General features: G+C 36.9%; 1 long non-coding RNA gene across 3 annotated transcripts; it reads right to left on the reverse strand.

Moving 5' to 3' along the window:
* Positions 1 to 847: 847 nt before the first annotated feature.
* On the reverse strand, positions 848 to 4,397 carry LOC113339747. Of its 3 annotated transcripts, XR_003355111.1 has the most exons (6): positions 3,993 to 4,397; positions 3,721 to 3,908; positions 2,107 to 2,188; positions 1,931 to 2,021; positions 1,279 to 1,376; positions 848 to 1,173 (listed from the first exon to the last, which is right to left on the reverse strand). It is a non-coding gene; the product is annotated as an uncharacterized LOC113339747 (long non-coding RNA). The 3 variants fall into 3 exon arrangements; XR_003355112.1 differs by lacking the exon at positions 1,931 to 2,021; XR_003355113.1 differs by lacking the exons at positions 1,931 to 2,021; positions 2,107 to 2,188.
* Positions 4,398 to 17,459: the final 13,062 nt, after the last annotated feature.

The raw sequence follows: 17,459 nt of genomic DNA on the forward strand, positions 1-17,459 counted from the left end.
CAGAATTTTTTACAGGATTAAACACGGTCTATGTAAAATAAAGACTGATTGATTTTTCTTTTTAATCTCGAACAATATCCAATTGAGAGATAATGGGATCCACTTTGCACATTCGCAATCCCGATGTTAGAGTCGTTGTGTAACTGTCCTTCCATCTCCTCTTCGAGCTATTTCACACAATTAAACTCGACATATGTAAAATAAAGACCGATTGAGAAAAAGACCTTTAATGTCAAACAATATCCAACTGAGAAGAAATGGGACCCACTTTGCACATTCACAATCCCGATGACAGTATCGTTGTGTAACAGCCTTTCCATTTTCTCTTCGAGATATTTCACAGAATTAAACACGATATATATAAAATAAAGAATGATTTAAAAAAAGATCCTTAATGTCGAATAATATCCATCTGAGAAAGAATGGGACCCACATTGCACATTTGCATTCCCGATGGTCGAACAATATCCAACCGAGAGAGAATGAGACCCACGTTGCACATTTGCATTCATGATGGTAGAGCGGCTGTGTAACAGCCTTTCCATTTTCTCTTCGCAATATTTCATAGGATTAAACACGGTAAACGTAGAACTGATTAAAATAGTCTCTAATTTCCAACCATATCCCAACCGAGAGAGAGCATTGGATCCACTTTGCACATTCTCAATCCTGATGGTAGAACCGCATTCTAACTGCCCTTTCATTTCCTCTTCGGGATATTCTACTAGATTATTAAACACTGATGATGCAGACTCAGGAGTCAAGACTGATTCAATAAGTCGAAAAAAAAAATAAAAAAAATTACATGTGTTTGTTTTCTTTGGAAATTTCCAACAACAAATGATTCACAATGATCGTTATTATAACATAAAAAAGATAAACACATAACTAGACTAATCTCTTTGAAATTTTCCATGAAAAATTTATCAGGGAGAATTATTGTACAAATTAGTCAGTAGCAGAAGAAAATTCAAAAAAATTACTGTACAAAGCAACTTTAAATGCAGTTTGTTCTCCATAAATTTGATCTCTTGCAGTAGTAATCACAACGTTGCATTTTGATGTTCCCATTCTCAGAGCACTTTTTCTGACACCTCACAAAAGCGGGGGCTATAAAGCATTTTCGAAAAACTTCACAAGTAACTTCAGTCACTCTTTGATTGTACTCACTGCCTGTAAAGAATAGAAGAATTAGTTGCCCGACACTTTTTAATGCTAACTATCAAGTAATCAGAAAGAAAGATGAAGAGGAAAATCAATGAATCAGGTAACTAGTACCTATGTCGTTATTATCACCACACAGCCTTCTTATCTCTTTCCATGAAAACTAACCTTATGCAGTTAAGGAATAAGTACACAGTTGTCGTGACTGAAACCTACACCATTAAGGATAGATGCGCATTAAATGTCAACGACACCACGAAATTAACAAAAGGAAATTATCCCCGAAACCTACTAACAAAGTCGTGTAATGTGTCATGTGATACTAATTTCAAGTTAATAATCATCAAGAAACCTTAAGGATGCACTGTTCATCTTCTAATAGTTCATTTAACATTATTGTTTAGGGAAACAGAAAATCTAGAGTAAAACATATAGTTAAGACCGAAGGAAGAGGAAGCCTAACATTGAAACACCAAAACAAAACCAAAACCTTAATATTAAGACCCTTCACATATCCAGTTAGAAATCCCAACATAATTAAACCCGTAATCAGGATCATTAGAAACAGAAAAAGAGGAATCATACTATGTACGAACATAAATTGATAATGGTGAACTTTTTACTACTCTACGAATATTCGGTGATGCAGCAAATGAGTTATTGTTCTTGTGTTTTGAAATATTCATTACCTTAAGAGTTCATAGTACACTGATCTATCATTCTATCTACATAAGAAACCAAATGACCTTAATTTTCCAGTTTGTACCTTGCCATAAAAAAATCTAAAGTTCCGGCTAAAGAGTTTGAATGCTTATATAATCCTGCACAGGCACCAAAAACACTCCCATGACATTATCCTACACCCAAAAAGACTCTCATAAAACACTAATTCCTAATTGATAGCAAAACCAAGTATGAACTCATAAAATAAGAGGAGATAACCTTCAAAGTTGCACGGACAGCTCCAACAAAACTATCCAATCCAACACCTTAAAGCTTTTCAGAAACATGATCCCATGTGAATCTGAAGAGCAAAAATCTTTAGATAGAGCAATCGGAGGGATTTCAGTTTTTTCAAGATTTAACGATTTGGATTATCTTTCACTACTAAATAGAAAGGAAAGAGATGATTCAATTAGGACTTAACCTATTAACTATTGCAACAACTGTGAAACAAAATCTACATCACAAAAAGTTTTTCGCACGACTGCACAACCCTAAACCCCTAGGCAATGGATATCGGTGCACGTATCTCTTGCTACATATAGTATTTGGATGGACAATAAGCATAATTCTATTACAGTTTTAGATTAACAAATGCATTCTGCTGACCATTCGGATGGAAAAACAAATTCGTGTCTTTTCATTTTGCCTCTCTAAAGTTGATTGCCTCAATTAGTATGCTATTGATATGCAAATGCATTTTTATACCCAAAAACATGTACTACACGGAATTTATCCAAAGTTGAGTAGTCTTCTGTGTGCAGATGAGTGATATATGGTGTCCTAGAGTTAGGGGTTTGGATAGCTTGATACGAAAGCTGAATTAGATAACATCAGCACACATCATTCTTTTCTTTCTTGAAAAGGAAATTTACTTCAAAACTTATGAAGAAGTAAGGTCTACGACAGTGCTAGTCTTGGCAACTACGTCTAACAACTTGTAATCGTTCACAGTACATATAGGTTCTCTGGATAAGACTTGCACTCATCCAAAATTTCTCATCTCCTCTTACTATTATTCAATATATTGCTTTCAAATTTCCCCTCCAAATATTGCTTTCCCCAATTCCATTGCATTGCACCATCACACCGCAACCCCATTGCCAACTACTGTTTTAATGAAGTAGGTCCATAGCTATATGCAAATCGGAAATTTACTGTTTAGATCGCAAGCACCACCATATGCTTCTTGACATTATCCATAGCAAAAACACAAACTTATTGGTTTAACTAAAAATCATAAAGGTCCAAGGTTTTGTGAAGTAGGAGTAGATTCGAGTGAAAAAGTTAACAAACTTGGTTTTCAGGGGGACGGTAAAAAACAGCTATAACATTACTGGTAGGAAGAATAAGTTGGGCCAAGACTACAATGTTTCTTAAGTTGTTCAGTAAAGAAAGGATCTAGAGACTTATCAGTGAACGCCGTTTTGAAATACATATATTCTCCCATGTTAAACCAACATGCCAAAATGAAAGCACTCAAATTTTTAAACTGAACAAATATTGCTGGAAATAAACTAACTGTACTGCAATGAAGCCAAGCCGCAATGAGATACCTTTGCTCAATACCTATAACCTAAAGTTATTGTCAAAACCTTATCAGTACCCAAAAGCCAAATTCAATACTTAAACCAAAGACTCACATGTGTAGGCTTCGTGGGATGAATTATTCTACTCTTATGTCGGAAATAGCTACCCAGGCAAAACACCTCCTGGCCGCAATCCTAAGCCAGTGCTCCTTGTAATTTGCATAAAGATTTCCCACATTGTACATTTCAGTGATCCCTAGCATTGTATTTTGAAACATTACGAATACAGTTATGTGTTATATACCTGCACCTCCATGCCAGGAGAGGAGAATTCCACGACCGCGACGCCCTTTCGTTTGATTCTGCATCCTCAAAATGAAGACCACATTTCTGCGCTATTGCTTTCTACATTGACCACACTCTAATGCGTTATCTCCAAAATTATAGATACCCTTTCTCCTATTAAGATAATTTTTCCTTAATTCCCATCACCTTCATAAAAAATCAAGATCCCTCTTTTAATGAGCAGAATTACAGAGATTAAATCAACAAAATTGGAATTCAAGTCTTTCTTACCAGGTATAATGGCTGATCTGGTTTTCTAATCTGAATTGATTCTTCCATTCTTCCACCAACTCTGAAAATTATGATGATTATCACCACCACTTCCTTGAACAACACCCAGCAATTGCTAAAACCCCACAACCACCATTGCTGAGATTTCATCATCTTTCTCTAATTTCTTCTTTTTGAAAGGATATTCCAATAATATTAAGCCCTAGTTCTTCCATTGAAGACCAATAGTGAAGCTTCTCCATTTGTTAAGTCTTCCTAATTTTGTTTTTGACAGATTCTATGAAGAATTTGAGTTGGAGTTTGGTAAAGATAACCGCTTCTGAATGAACCTGGGAGAAGGCGACTAAAAATCATCAGGACTCGAAAAACGAATGCCGGGAGAAGGCGAGTAAATCAGAACTCCAAAACAAGTGTGTCAGCAGAACGTAAGCGATTCGACGGTTTGAAGCGGAAAGTAGTGATAAGGGGCCACCTTGAGTGTTATCGTTTGGAGGTGGACGCTTACTATTACTATTATAATCTTAGTTTTCAACGTAAAAAGCAAGTTTTAGGAAAGTTAATCTCTAGTAACTAGTTGACTTTTCTTGATCAAACTCATTCGAATTGAACGAGAGCTCTTGTATTACCGCCCTCTATGTTTCAAATTGCTAAATTAATTAGTCTCCTGCACAAATGTGTCATGTGATTGTGGCAACTGTGTTAGCTAGCTTTTGAGGCAACGCTGTATTATCTTCGACAAAACGGTAAAGTTATTGGAGTTGCCTTGCCAAGTCAGAAATCTGTCGGTATCTTGAATTTTATTATCGACTGATGACGAAATATCAGCATCCTAAGAACATCATCATCACTCTCTTCAAATATCAACTTCATCATATTTATCAACTTTATTAAAATTGTTTCCCTCATGCAGATACAGTGGATAAATGAGGAAGTTGAAGAGACACTTTCTCACCAACTATTTCTTCACTTGGTTAACTTAACATAACACATGTTGTCACTTGTCATATAATATTGCGCGTGAATATTGAACCTTTTTTTTTTTTCGTCAAAAATGGACGAAATTACCCTCACAACTACCAGAGTTGGTGATGATTGATAGCAATTTTTTGTTGATTAGTTCTGTAACTTCTGTTAATTGATTTTTCTTTTTAAAATCAGATATAATACGTCAAAGGAGGACTGTCCACTGTGAGAGTCTCCTACCAGAAAACTATTATTCCCTCGGTCCTAATTTACTTACCAAAATAGGATTTTGCAAAAATTTGAAACAAATTCAAATTACTTCCAGATACACCATCAATCTTTCAAATTACTTGTTTAATATACAAATTTTTTGTATGCTAGTTTTTATTTCTTTCTTGATAATTAGATAATTTCAGTGGGAAAAATAGTAATTTTTTGGTACACTTTTGTTAAAGAAAAACACAATTTTGATAAATAAATTAGGACGGAGGGAGTACAAGATAACATAGTGCGGGACACTTAAGAAGTTCTTGGTGGATCGTAGTGTTATCTTTACATTAGAAAAAGACTGGCAATTTATTGGTGGTTTTTTCTTTTTCTCTAACTCAGTTGACTCGTAGGAATTTTCTTTATCTGATCTATTATATGACTGAAAAAAAACTCTTCCATAATGGAAGGTTATAGTCAACGGCGGAGCTATCACGAGGGTGTGTTATCTAGCTTCCAAGCTTTATTAAAAAACCATTTTTATTAAAAATAAAATGAAAATAAACAAAAAATAAAAGGAATAAGGAAGGGTACTAGTGTATTTCCAAGAACTTAAGGGTGTTTTAGTGACTTAACTCTCTCCAAGACACCCTTATAAAAATTCATAGGATAGGGTTATTAATATGTATGCCCAAAATTTTCTTGTATGCTTCCAATGATGGTTTTAATCTGGGAAAATTAGGCGTAAGCCCAAAAAAAATAATATTCTCATTGTCAGATCCACAATTAATTTTAGGTACCGTGAAACTCATAATTATGTTCGTGGCACCCATAATTATATGAAATTATTAAAATTGTCTGCATGACGGGTTATGCATCAGGGGTATAATTGGCAACGCAACTTGGATATAACATATCTAAAAATATGCGCCTTGGAATTTTACAAATTTTATATCGTTGGAAATCTTTTTAAGAGAGCTACGCAACGAGTACAAACAACAGTATCAAATTTTTGTTTTTCACGAAAAAATCGGGGGTGATCATCATTTTAGGAATTTTTTTCGAAAACTTAATACATAACCATTATACAGCTACCAAAAAAGATGCATAACACATTCTGCAGACATATAACGAATTATGCAACCATTTTCTCCACTGCATAACAAATTATGCATCTGCATAACAAAGTTATGCATCTATAACAAGTAATGTAGCCATTATATTAGTGCGTGCATAAAAGATTGTGCAACAATTTTCTCGATGCATAATGCATTATGTAGCCATATTTTCGCATAAAGAGAGCTATGCAATGAGTATAAACAAAAATATCAAATTTAAGTTTTTTATGAAAATATCAGAGCTGCGCAAAAATTTCGAAAACTTCATACATAACCACCACTATGCAGCCAACGAAAATGATACATGACATCATATGCAGATACAACAAAAGATGCATAATACATTATGTAACTACCTAAATGGATGCATAACACATTATGTAAACAATATTTGGACGTATGCATCTACTAATTTGGTTATACAACTATAAAAACGATGTCATGCAGTCATTTTTGGAGCTGCATAACATATTATATAGCCATTTTTTGGTCAATAATAGTACTAAAAATAAAATATATATGTCATTTTTTCGATTGTATAATAAATTATGCAACCTTTTTTGTAGCTGCATACCAGATTATGCAGTCATTTTCTCGTCTGCATAACTGATTATGCAGTCATTTTTGTAGTTGCACAATAAATTATACAACCATTTTTTGGTTGATAGGAGTGATAGAAACAAAATGGATGCATAATGCAATATGATGCCATTTTCTCTACTGCCTAACAGATTATGCACCCTTTAAAGATGGTTATATAACATGTTATGCACCTTTTTAGTTTGTTGCATAACAACTTATGCATCTAATTTAATCTGCATAACATGTTACGCACAAAACCATTCCTTGGAAGCAACTAAATTTCTTCCTCAGCCAATTCTCAATAAGAGCTTCAGTTTTCTTTCATCTGTTCTCAGTTATGCCATTTCAATCTCCGTTTCAAATACAAACCATGATCACCAGACAACGACATAAATAGTGAGCCATTTAAATCTTCATCTTCAGCATCTTGTCTTTCATCTAACCCCTGCCACATCACCTGCACCGGTAGAAACATCTGATATATACTTTCCTGTTCGAATCAAAACCATAACAAACACCGAGATTCGTCCGACCAGGTCACCTTCTAGGCACACACCCGTCGATAGCAGAATCAATATTCTTCAATTCCATCTTCTGTAAGCCTTGCCAGTACAAACCACTTCATCCAACACACACCCTTTGTAAACACCCACCGCCATCTATTGGCTCTTCAGACCCTTCTCAACACCATTCAATTGAATCACTACAACTTCAACCAATAAACAACATCAGTTGTTTTCAGCAGCATCTGTCATCTCAAACATCACCGGTTCATAAGTCAGCTCCATATGATCTCCATCCGAATCTCTCAGCTTCTCCGGCGGAAACAGCTTCAATCACCAACTCTGTGTCCCTATCTCGATAATTGCCATAAAACCCATTTCCATGGTCGATTCAATATCAAACCCTAGCTTCTGTTGCAGTCATTCATAACCACAAACCCATTCATTCCTGCTACTGTCATATCGCCATGAACTCAGCACCACTGACTTCTTCCATCATCAATTCCATTAAAACCCTCTTCAATCTTTACTGCCTTCACGAATTGATACAAACATGTTCTTCCTTATTGTCTGTAACATCAGTATTCTCTCAAAATCACAGAACAAAAACCTAATTTCTTCGACCAACATAACCACAACAAACCCTTTCCTCATCTCTGTGAATCAATTACTCAATCTCACAATAAACCCTAACCAGATTCAATTTCCGTAGCATCATCATCTCCATCTCAGATTCATCTATGAATTTCATCCTCTTTGTGTTCTCGATTTGGACAACAGTCGATTTTACTTTTCTTCTCTCAGCAGCATGTGTAGCTAGATTTAAGGAAAACCTAGAGAAATTTTTTGTTGATTCGGTAAGAAATCGAACTCTCAGCCGACGGAGAAAATCAAATGATTGAAGACTAAAAAAAGAAACAAACACAAACATAAGCGAAAGCATAATTTCAGAAAATATGGGCCTACGCCTAATTTTTCTTCCAAAAATGGATGTGACTGTATTTTTCACTTCTAATTTTACCTCTGCAAGTTAAATGGATTCTAAGCCCATCTCGCCTCTCCTTCCAAGCCCATTTGTTCACACTGCGTCTGGCCCTTGGCTATTAATCTTCTCGGATACGTGCCCAATGCCTCAAATACCTCTGATATTCGAGCGGATACTTGGAGTCGGATATCATAAAAATGAGAAAAAAAACATAAAAAGAAAAATGAAGGATCTAATATCGTGTCAGGCTAAGTCACCCAGACAAACAAAATCTAAACCTTTGGTGTTAATTACCTAGATTTGTCTATTCAATTTTTGTATCAAAATATGTTACTACAAGCAACTAAATTCGTCCGTGGTCTGTTTTGTTAGAGTAATGCATCGACCATTCAAGCTCGTGTAAGTGACAACTTGGTGGAGCCTCATATGGTGCCTTGTTGAGCCCATGGTTGCCGAGGCTTGAGGAAGTCAACCTTTATGCCTGTCAGTGATCACCGTGAGGCTTGAAGGTACAACACCATGAGTCGTGACCAAAGAGATCCTGAGGCAGTGTCACAGGTGCGCCCGGGCGGGGCCTGGCTCTGTGCAGGGTCTTTTTCTTGGATTACACACTACAATTCGGTAGTAATTTTTTTTTAGTGTCCCAGAATTCAAGCTCAGACTAGCCAAGCCCAATTTGTTAGTTACCTACTACTGACTACTGAGTCTACTATAGTATGTAACAGACCAGGGCCTTGATTGGAAATATGTCACCAGCATTAGGAAAATTAATGTGCAAAGAGCAACTCTTGTTAGTGAACCCTGATTTTAGGCATACCTAAATCTTTCTAGGCATACAAAACAATAGTTCCATCTTGGGTGATCTTACAAGGGGTACCCTATGGGTAGTTCAATTTACCTATATACCCTTAATACAAAAATCTAAAATCAGTTTCTAAAAAATCAAAATCAGTTTCCCTTAACATCTCTTCTTCTTCCTTCTCCTCTAGCCGAACTCTTCCCCTCCTGCGAAAAAAATAAATCATCTTCGTCATTAATTGTCGATTCGTAAAACTTTGATCGTCGATTAAACTCAACCACATAATGACTCGTACAAAGAAAAGCAGGGACTAGGCAAACCAAATCGTCTTCTAATCCATCAATTGAAGAAGAAGAACCAATTGAAGATGAAGGTGTAGAAACTGAAAATCAACCACCAATTGAACCAGAAATTGAACCAACTGCATCTCCAACTCCGGAAATGAGGATAAGAAAGTAAGTTTTACAAACCCAATCTCCTATTTGCTGTTTTTCATCGATTAAATGACGGTTACAGTGTTGGGTTCGGCTCAAAATTGAGTTGCGTTTTTAGCCGAACTGTTCTTCACAAAAGCTTCCTGTTAGTGTATATGAACAGTTCGGCATGAAATTTCATGAAATTTCAAGCCGCACCTAGTCACAGATAGAGATGCATAGGGGTTCGGCGTATTCGATAATCATAATATGTGCCGAACCTAGATCATTTACGAGGTTCGGCTATTACAATATTCTCAATATGTGCCGAACTAATAAAAATATTTTAACCCAAAGTTCGGCTCATACGATTTTCGAAATATAAGTCGAACCAGTAATTAATTTTTTCCGGGCTATTCAGGATGTTGTTCGGCTTACTATGAAACTTTCATATAAACCGAACTAGTGTCTAGTAAAAGGGTTGGAATTGAAAATTATAGGTTCGGCGCATGCAGTAAACAGATTCAGTGAGACGAACCGTTCATCAATTGGTAGATTCGGCTCATAGATGTGAGCCGAACCTCAACTTGTTTCGCCGAACCATGATCCAAAAAAATCATCTAAACAACCTTTATAATTCTAAAAATTATCTTAATCACTAAACAAAATATTTAATCACTAATCAATATTACTAACACTAATACGTAAAGGGGAGATTTGCCATTAAATTTTTTTTGGGTTAAGGGGTAATCTGATTTTGCTATTTCACAACCTTTTTTTATGTCTTTATGTGGTATGCCTAGTAAGATTTCAGTATGCCCAAAATCAGGGTTCTTGTTAGTAATATTGATGACCTTTGCTCTAGTTTCAAAGAATTATATTCAGACATATAACATAAGCAATCGGTCTTGTTTCATTTACCAACTTCATCTGATAGCTCGTGGAATGACAATTTGTAATTAAAAGAAATACAATTAGGAAAAGGGAATACAGATGAAACAGCTACACCGGTGTGGATACAAAATACCACACACTAATCAAATATGCAAAGTAATGATCATCAAGACTGAGCGAAGGCACACAACATATCCGGAATGACGTATCAGATGACGTCAGCTTAATCACGAGTAAAGTGTGAAGAGTTGTGCGGTGTTAACAGTACGCGCGAGAAGAGTCAATATAAGCATGCGTTAATGACGCACGCCAGATCCGAAAATAAGGAATTTATTAGCTGTCATCCACTATGTAAACCCCTATATAAGAGACCAAGCGACCTTGTATTGAGAGAGATCTTTTGGAGAGCTTATACAAGAAATTTAGGAGAGAGAAAGATTATTTGAAGAGCAAGTTAGGATTATCTAATTACTTTGTATCCGAATGTTCTTGTGATTTTTATGATGATTACTTAGATTGTTCTTTAGATTTTACTAAGGGTGCGGTTGTAGGATTTCCTGCAACTACATTTTGGAGCTAGAAAATAGCTCGGAATGATATATCCTGCTGGTGAATCTACTTGGAAAACAAGCTTCAATTTGTTCATAGTTTTTCATCATTAGAAGTTTAGATCTAAAAATTTCAATAAAAAGTTACAATCTCAGAAAAATTTTCTTCATAGTTTAAGTTTTCAGTTCTTCAAAGAACAATTCTTCCTTTATTGTTACAAGAAAGTAAAGATGGCGAGACAAGAATCTACAGCAGAACAAGCGGCAACAATCAGGAGGATCAGAAGAATCGCTGGAAAGAGAAGAATTGCTGAATCATCAAGGATGGGAGAAAGCAACAATCAAGGAAACCAAATCCAAACTCAGCATGAACCACATCAGAATAACACTACCGATTACGATAGAGTAAGTGTCCATACCGCACACACAAATTCAACAGAAGAAGATGAGAAAATAACTGGAGATGCAGGATTAATAGAAGGAAATGAAGAGAACATGACAATCGAGGAACTTCGACAAAGATTGGTTGCAGGAAGAAGGCGATAAGATGAAGAACGTGCGAATTTGATGCGTCAGAATAATGAGTTGAGAGAAGAGAATATATGATTACAAGAGCGGATATCTAGAAGCACCACACGTGCAAGCTCAAGATCAAGGACAAGCAGGATCTCGTCAAAACGTATCCATTCCATTCGAAGAGATACCCAGCGATAACAACCTCTAGACAACATTGATGAAAAATTTCAGGTAGATGACAACTTACAGGATTAACGCGATCGCATAGAGAAACAACCAGCAAATGACCGATACGTATAGCATCACGAACATTAACGCATGCAAGAAGGTGAAAGAGGCAATATACGTGAAGACGCAGGCGAACGTTATCGCACACATCCTGATCTATATAGTGAAGAGGATGAAGAACAAGGAAGAATTATATTTCAAGGTAGAGAAATGTTGATAAATCAACATGAACGCGAAGAGGAAGCTGAGAGGAATAACGCCACATTGGAGTGTGCAAGGGATGAAAGAGAAAAACGCAACAGAGGGTGAGAGGAGGCTGAAGCAAGAGAGATACAAGAGGATGTGCGTCAAAATAACCATGAAAACATAATAAGGAAAGTAAGATTGAAAAGACCCATGCGGAAAGACATAGACCAAACCATGAGTGAAGAAATCCTTAGAGAGTTGGCAGAGGTGAGAGAAATGATGACGGCGCGAAGAGATGGTGGTAGGAGACAGTTGGATGAAGCAATAGAAGAAGCGGGGAAAACGCCATTCGCAAGACGGATACAACTTGCAAAAGTACCACCTAAGTGTAACCTACCTGTATTCACTAATATATTTGATGGAAGCACATGCTCAGTACAACATATAAGGGCATATAGTCGATCCTTATTACAGTGGGAGGAAAATGATGCAGTATTATGTAAGTATTTCCCGGCGAGCCTAACAGAAGAAGCTTTGCAATGGTTTGAAGGACTGCCAGTGGGAACCATTAAATCATTCCATCATTTACAAAACATCTTCCTAGGAAAGTACATCAGCAATAACATGTTACGCCCAGGGATTGAAAAGGTGTTCAGCTTATGCATAAGGATCAATGAGAGCTTCCACAGTTTAACAACGCGTTGGAGGAGCATGTGTAGCGAAATGGTTGGACGAGTAGATGAGCGAAACCTTATAATAGCTTTCATCAATGCACTTTTTCCTACAGATTTATTGTATTCACAAATCTTCAGGACAAAAGATACAATAACCATGGCAGAATTATGCGAGTTCCAAGAAGAATACATAGCACTTGAAGAAGAACAAAGAGAAATGGAGTCTTACCCAGTTGCGATAACACACGCAAATGATGGGAATGCAAGCTTACTTCCAAGGACAACAAATATCGTTGCAAGTACATCTCCAGGGAGTCAGGGAAAGAAAGTGATGGAAGAAGAGAAAAAGCTAGTAGCCATGGGTAGTAGAGATCACGAACAGTTTGAAAGAGAATACAAAGAAAAGCAGTTCAACAACCGTGGAGGAAATAATAAGATTCAAAGGCTTGATAATCAACCAGAAGGTTATGGAGGGAAAAAGCAACATTACAACCAAGGCCAAGGAAGTAACAGAGTGGTTTGGGAGCAGATAAAGATGCCGCATCTAAACACCGTGATAGACAAAATCTGGGAAGCTGTAATTTTAATGGAAGACATTCCTGAGCCGCCAAATGTGGGAAATCAACCACCATGGAGGAGAAGTAGAGAATTATGTGCCTATCACCGTTTCCACGGTCACACGACAAACAATTATAGAAATGTGAAGAAAATCATATTAAGAATGATTGATCAGGGAAAACTCAGTCATTTCCTAGTGCAGCAGCCATAGAATCTACCTCCACCACTACCAGAAGGGCATGCACAAGGAATGGAGACAGGAAGAAATACATATTTGATCGAAGTAGGGGCGAAGGCAAAGAACTTATATTGTAATGCGATAATACACTCATTCAAAAGCATAAAAGATTTTCACGATAATGTCCTAAGTCGAGTTTATACAAGAGATATTGATGGAAGAGAGATACTCAACCTTGCGAAGGTATCGCTATTGAAAGATTGGCAGAAGCAACTTAATTCATTTAATGCATAGGAAGTACCACGACGAGGAGAAGCGCATGAGATCCCGTTAGTGGTAAAGCCAGAAATCAATCCAAAAGCAAAAGCTGACGAAGACGAAGAAGATGACGCGAACACATGGGCTATAAACAAAATACTGATAGATCCTGGCAGTTCAGTTGATATTCTGTTTTATCACACATACAAAACTATGGGTGGTAGAGATGAGGAGCTCATTCCCTCAACTTACAAAATTTATGGTTTCAACGGAACAACTAACAAGCCAAAGGGAGAGATCACGATGTGAATTCCTCTGAAGAGCATATCAACAGGAATAATATTCTGCGTCGTTGACGTATAATCACTCTATAATGCTCTGATAGGAAGACCCTGGTTACATGGTATTCTAGGAGTGGCCTCAAACTTCCACCAGTGCATCAAGTTCCCTCTACCTCAAGGTGTTGGAGTAATAAGAGGATGTACGAATGAAGGAAAAACCTGCCAAAAGATCGATGTTGACATTTGTGAAGAGCGTGCAATCAAGCGAAGAAATTGGAGAAAGAAGATACAAGAGAGTCAACGAGGTGAAAGATTAATGGTAGATGTTGTACAAAAGGAAAGTCATGAACAAAGAACTTCTGCAAAAGCGAAAAGAACCGCACAAGAGAATAAATACAACAAGCGTATTAGCGAGAACGAATTCCAGGAAGGAGAATTGGTGTTGAGGCAGAAGCCGCGTTATCAGAAAAGTGGTAAAGGAAACATGGAAAACATATGGGAAGGGCCGTATAAGATTAAGAACATTGTTAACAACAGAATGTATGAATTGGTAGACGAAAAGGAAGGAAAGACATCTGATGAACTTGGGAACCAGGTGTACCTGAAGAAATATGATTCGCGCAGCAGTCATAGCACATCAAAAGCTGTAGAACATATGCGAATCAATGTATTGGGAAACATCCGCGAACTCAATGAGGCACATAAGGAGAAAGAAATAAGCAGGTTATCCTAGACATAAAGTCATTTAAAAGATAGTAATCTCGGCCACAAGCAAGTTATCAAATGTGGGAGAATAAGTAAAAAGAGAAGATATCAGCATTGTATTAATCAATAGTATGAATTCTAATGAAGAATCTTATTTCTTTATGATAATATCATACCATAAAAAGGCAAAAATAAGACCTTAATAGAAGGAAACAGAAGTAAAGACTGTAACTAGGGAGGTTAGGCATCCAATTGCGGCGTGCAGCCTAGTTCGCATACATCAAGAGGCAATGATAATACCTAACGCATGCCATAATTGGGGAAAACCTAGTTAGCATGGCTCAAGTGTAAGCTACACCGACCCTGAAGCTTGAGTCATGGAGATTCGGGGTGGAACGAAAGCCCATCCAGGAGAGGCGCCTAAATCGAAAGATTAAGGTGACAAGGTCTCTCCTAAGGAGTGCAGAAACTCGATCAGGGCGCCGAGGTACACGGTTGAGTCAAGAGTGCCTGAGGCTTCTGGAGCGTACCTGGACGCTCTTGGCAAGTCTTGACTATTATGTACTCGATCCGAAGAAACCCCACTTAGGGTGCGGTCTCGTAACCACAAAACATATCGGTGGAGGGATAAGAGGCCGCGAAAATAACTGATTGTTTCATCACTGGATGTGAGGAGCCCACCCTAACCCGGTAGGGGTAAGCCTCATTGAAGGGGCAGTCAGGGGGAATATAAGGACGACACCCTCCATTAGGGAGCTGAATTGTGTCAAAAGACGCTAATATCATGAGGCATTTTACTCACGAGAGTACTAAGTATTGTCGTATTTGCGCATCAATAATACCTGCAGAGGCAATAATACAAGAATATGATAAGGCGAGATAAATGGGTCGTTACACTAAAATGTAAAGACTGCCTGCGATCTCGTCGCACAGAAACAAAGTCAAATACCAGGAAAAATAAGACCTTTAATTAGGAAGGATAAATAAGACCTCATGAGAAAAGTAGAATAGAAGCTAATATTTTTTTGCAGGAAATAATCAGAGAGCAAATAGCCTGCGAATATAATCGCACAATGAAAAGACAAACGGTACTTCTCACAAGGATAAATAAGTAGATGCATAGAAGAGAAACAATAAACATAGCTGAGGCAGAAAACAAAGGCACATTCGTAAGGTAAGATAAGCAGTTTGGACATGTTATTAACATGATTGAGTTATATAATAGACGTAAATACATAATAGATCACCGCATAAGGAAATACCTCACAAGTTAGATACACGCATACATGATAATCTTACATCTACCAATTCCCATTCGTATATGTTGATTCATAGATAATACTACATAATATCTGCATAATGCAATCATCTAGTGGCGACTAACAGATGCAAGAATGGGAATGCAAGCATGTAAAAGAGTGTTACTCGCCCCCATATGATAGACTCACACACATGTTATATTATTACCAAATATTGATATATATGCTATTACCATTAGATTGACTCTAACTGTTGGAAAGAACAGGACTTTGCCTTTTATAAATGCAGATGCAATCTAAGGAGAATTTACATTAAAGGAACATCAAATTCTTAAGAATTCACATTTACAAAAAGTCTCAAGATATGGAAACATTTGATATACAAAGAACTGTCAAAGAATTTACAGGTGCGAAAAGGGAGAAAAGGGGCTTCAGATAAATAACTAATTCCCACCAATATCATCTTCATTATCCTCCTCAGCTTCAGAACCATTAACTTCTTCTTCTATCTCTTCATACTCCTCACTATATGAGATATCAGAGTCTTCTTCATTAGTAGAAACTTCAGAAAGATTATAGTTTGATAGAGGAATGCCATTATAAGCACATATTTTCTTGATTTCCGCATCACGAATTCGAATAGCATCCTTGCTATTATTGGAAACAGTGACAGTCAGATTTTTCTTAAGTCTGCGATATTTAGAGTCACGAGCAGATAAGCTCGCCTTTAGACTCTCAATTTTCTCAAGATACTTCTTCTCATCCTCTGCGAAAGAAAATCATAAGGTTAACGCCATATATGGATGTTTTTTCAAGAAATGACAAGTAGAAAAGAATAATAAACAACCTTCTTTTTAGAAATTATATCTTTAACCGATGTGGCATGAGCAGATTCAAGACTAACATTCACATCTAAATCATTTCTAGCATTATCTAAGACCCTAACAGCCCAATCAAATTCAGCATCACTTTCTATAAGAAGTCAGGAACGAATCAAGTTCCCTTGCTTAATAAGTGCGTTCTTTTCGCTCAAAGCTAGATCTCACTCAATTTGAACTTGGAGGATAGTTTCTTGAAACTCCTTTAAAGCTTTAGCACCCTTGAGAGAAACCTCATCCTTTTCACTAATAAGTGCGTTATTTTTCGCTTCCAAAATTTGAATTGTCTCCTTGTCTTTGTGGAGGCGACGTTGAAAATTATTATTTACAGATAACGTGGATCTATGATCACTTTTAAGACCCACATATTTCGATCTTAACTCTTCCAAACTAAGATCCTCTAATCCGTTGTTGGGGAAACGGTCCAAAGAAGAATTAAGGTGTTCGAGAAGAATCTCCTCATCATCAGGGATACTAGATGCTTCATCGGTTAAATTGTAAATCTATGCGAACATAGAGAATTAAAAGAACGTGCACAAAATAGGAAAGCAGCAAAGAAATGCATAATAAGCAGCTGATTATCTCTTTCACGAAGCTTGACAACACAGTCGAAGTTAGAAGAATTCTCAGCTTTAAGTTTAGCATTCTCCGTCTCAAGCTTTCGAAGTCTTCTTTGATAGTCTGAAGAAACAACATAAGACATGTGGGTCATCTGCGAAGACATAAGGTGAATA

This window comes from Papaver somniferum, unplaced genomic scaffold, assembly GCF_003573695.1.
Source record: "Papaver somniferum cultivar HN1 unplaced genomic scaffold, ASM357369v1 unplaced-scaffold_21, whole genome shotgun sequence".
In the NCBI taxonomy this organism is placed as follows: domain Eukaryota; kingdom Viridiplantae; phylum Streptophyta; class Magnoliopsida; order Ranunculales; family Papaveraceae; genus Papaver; species Papaver somniferum.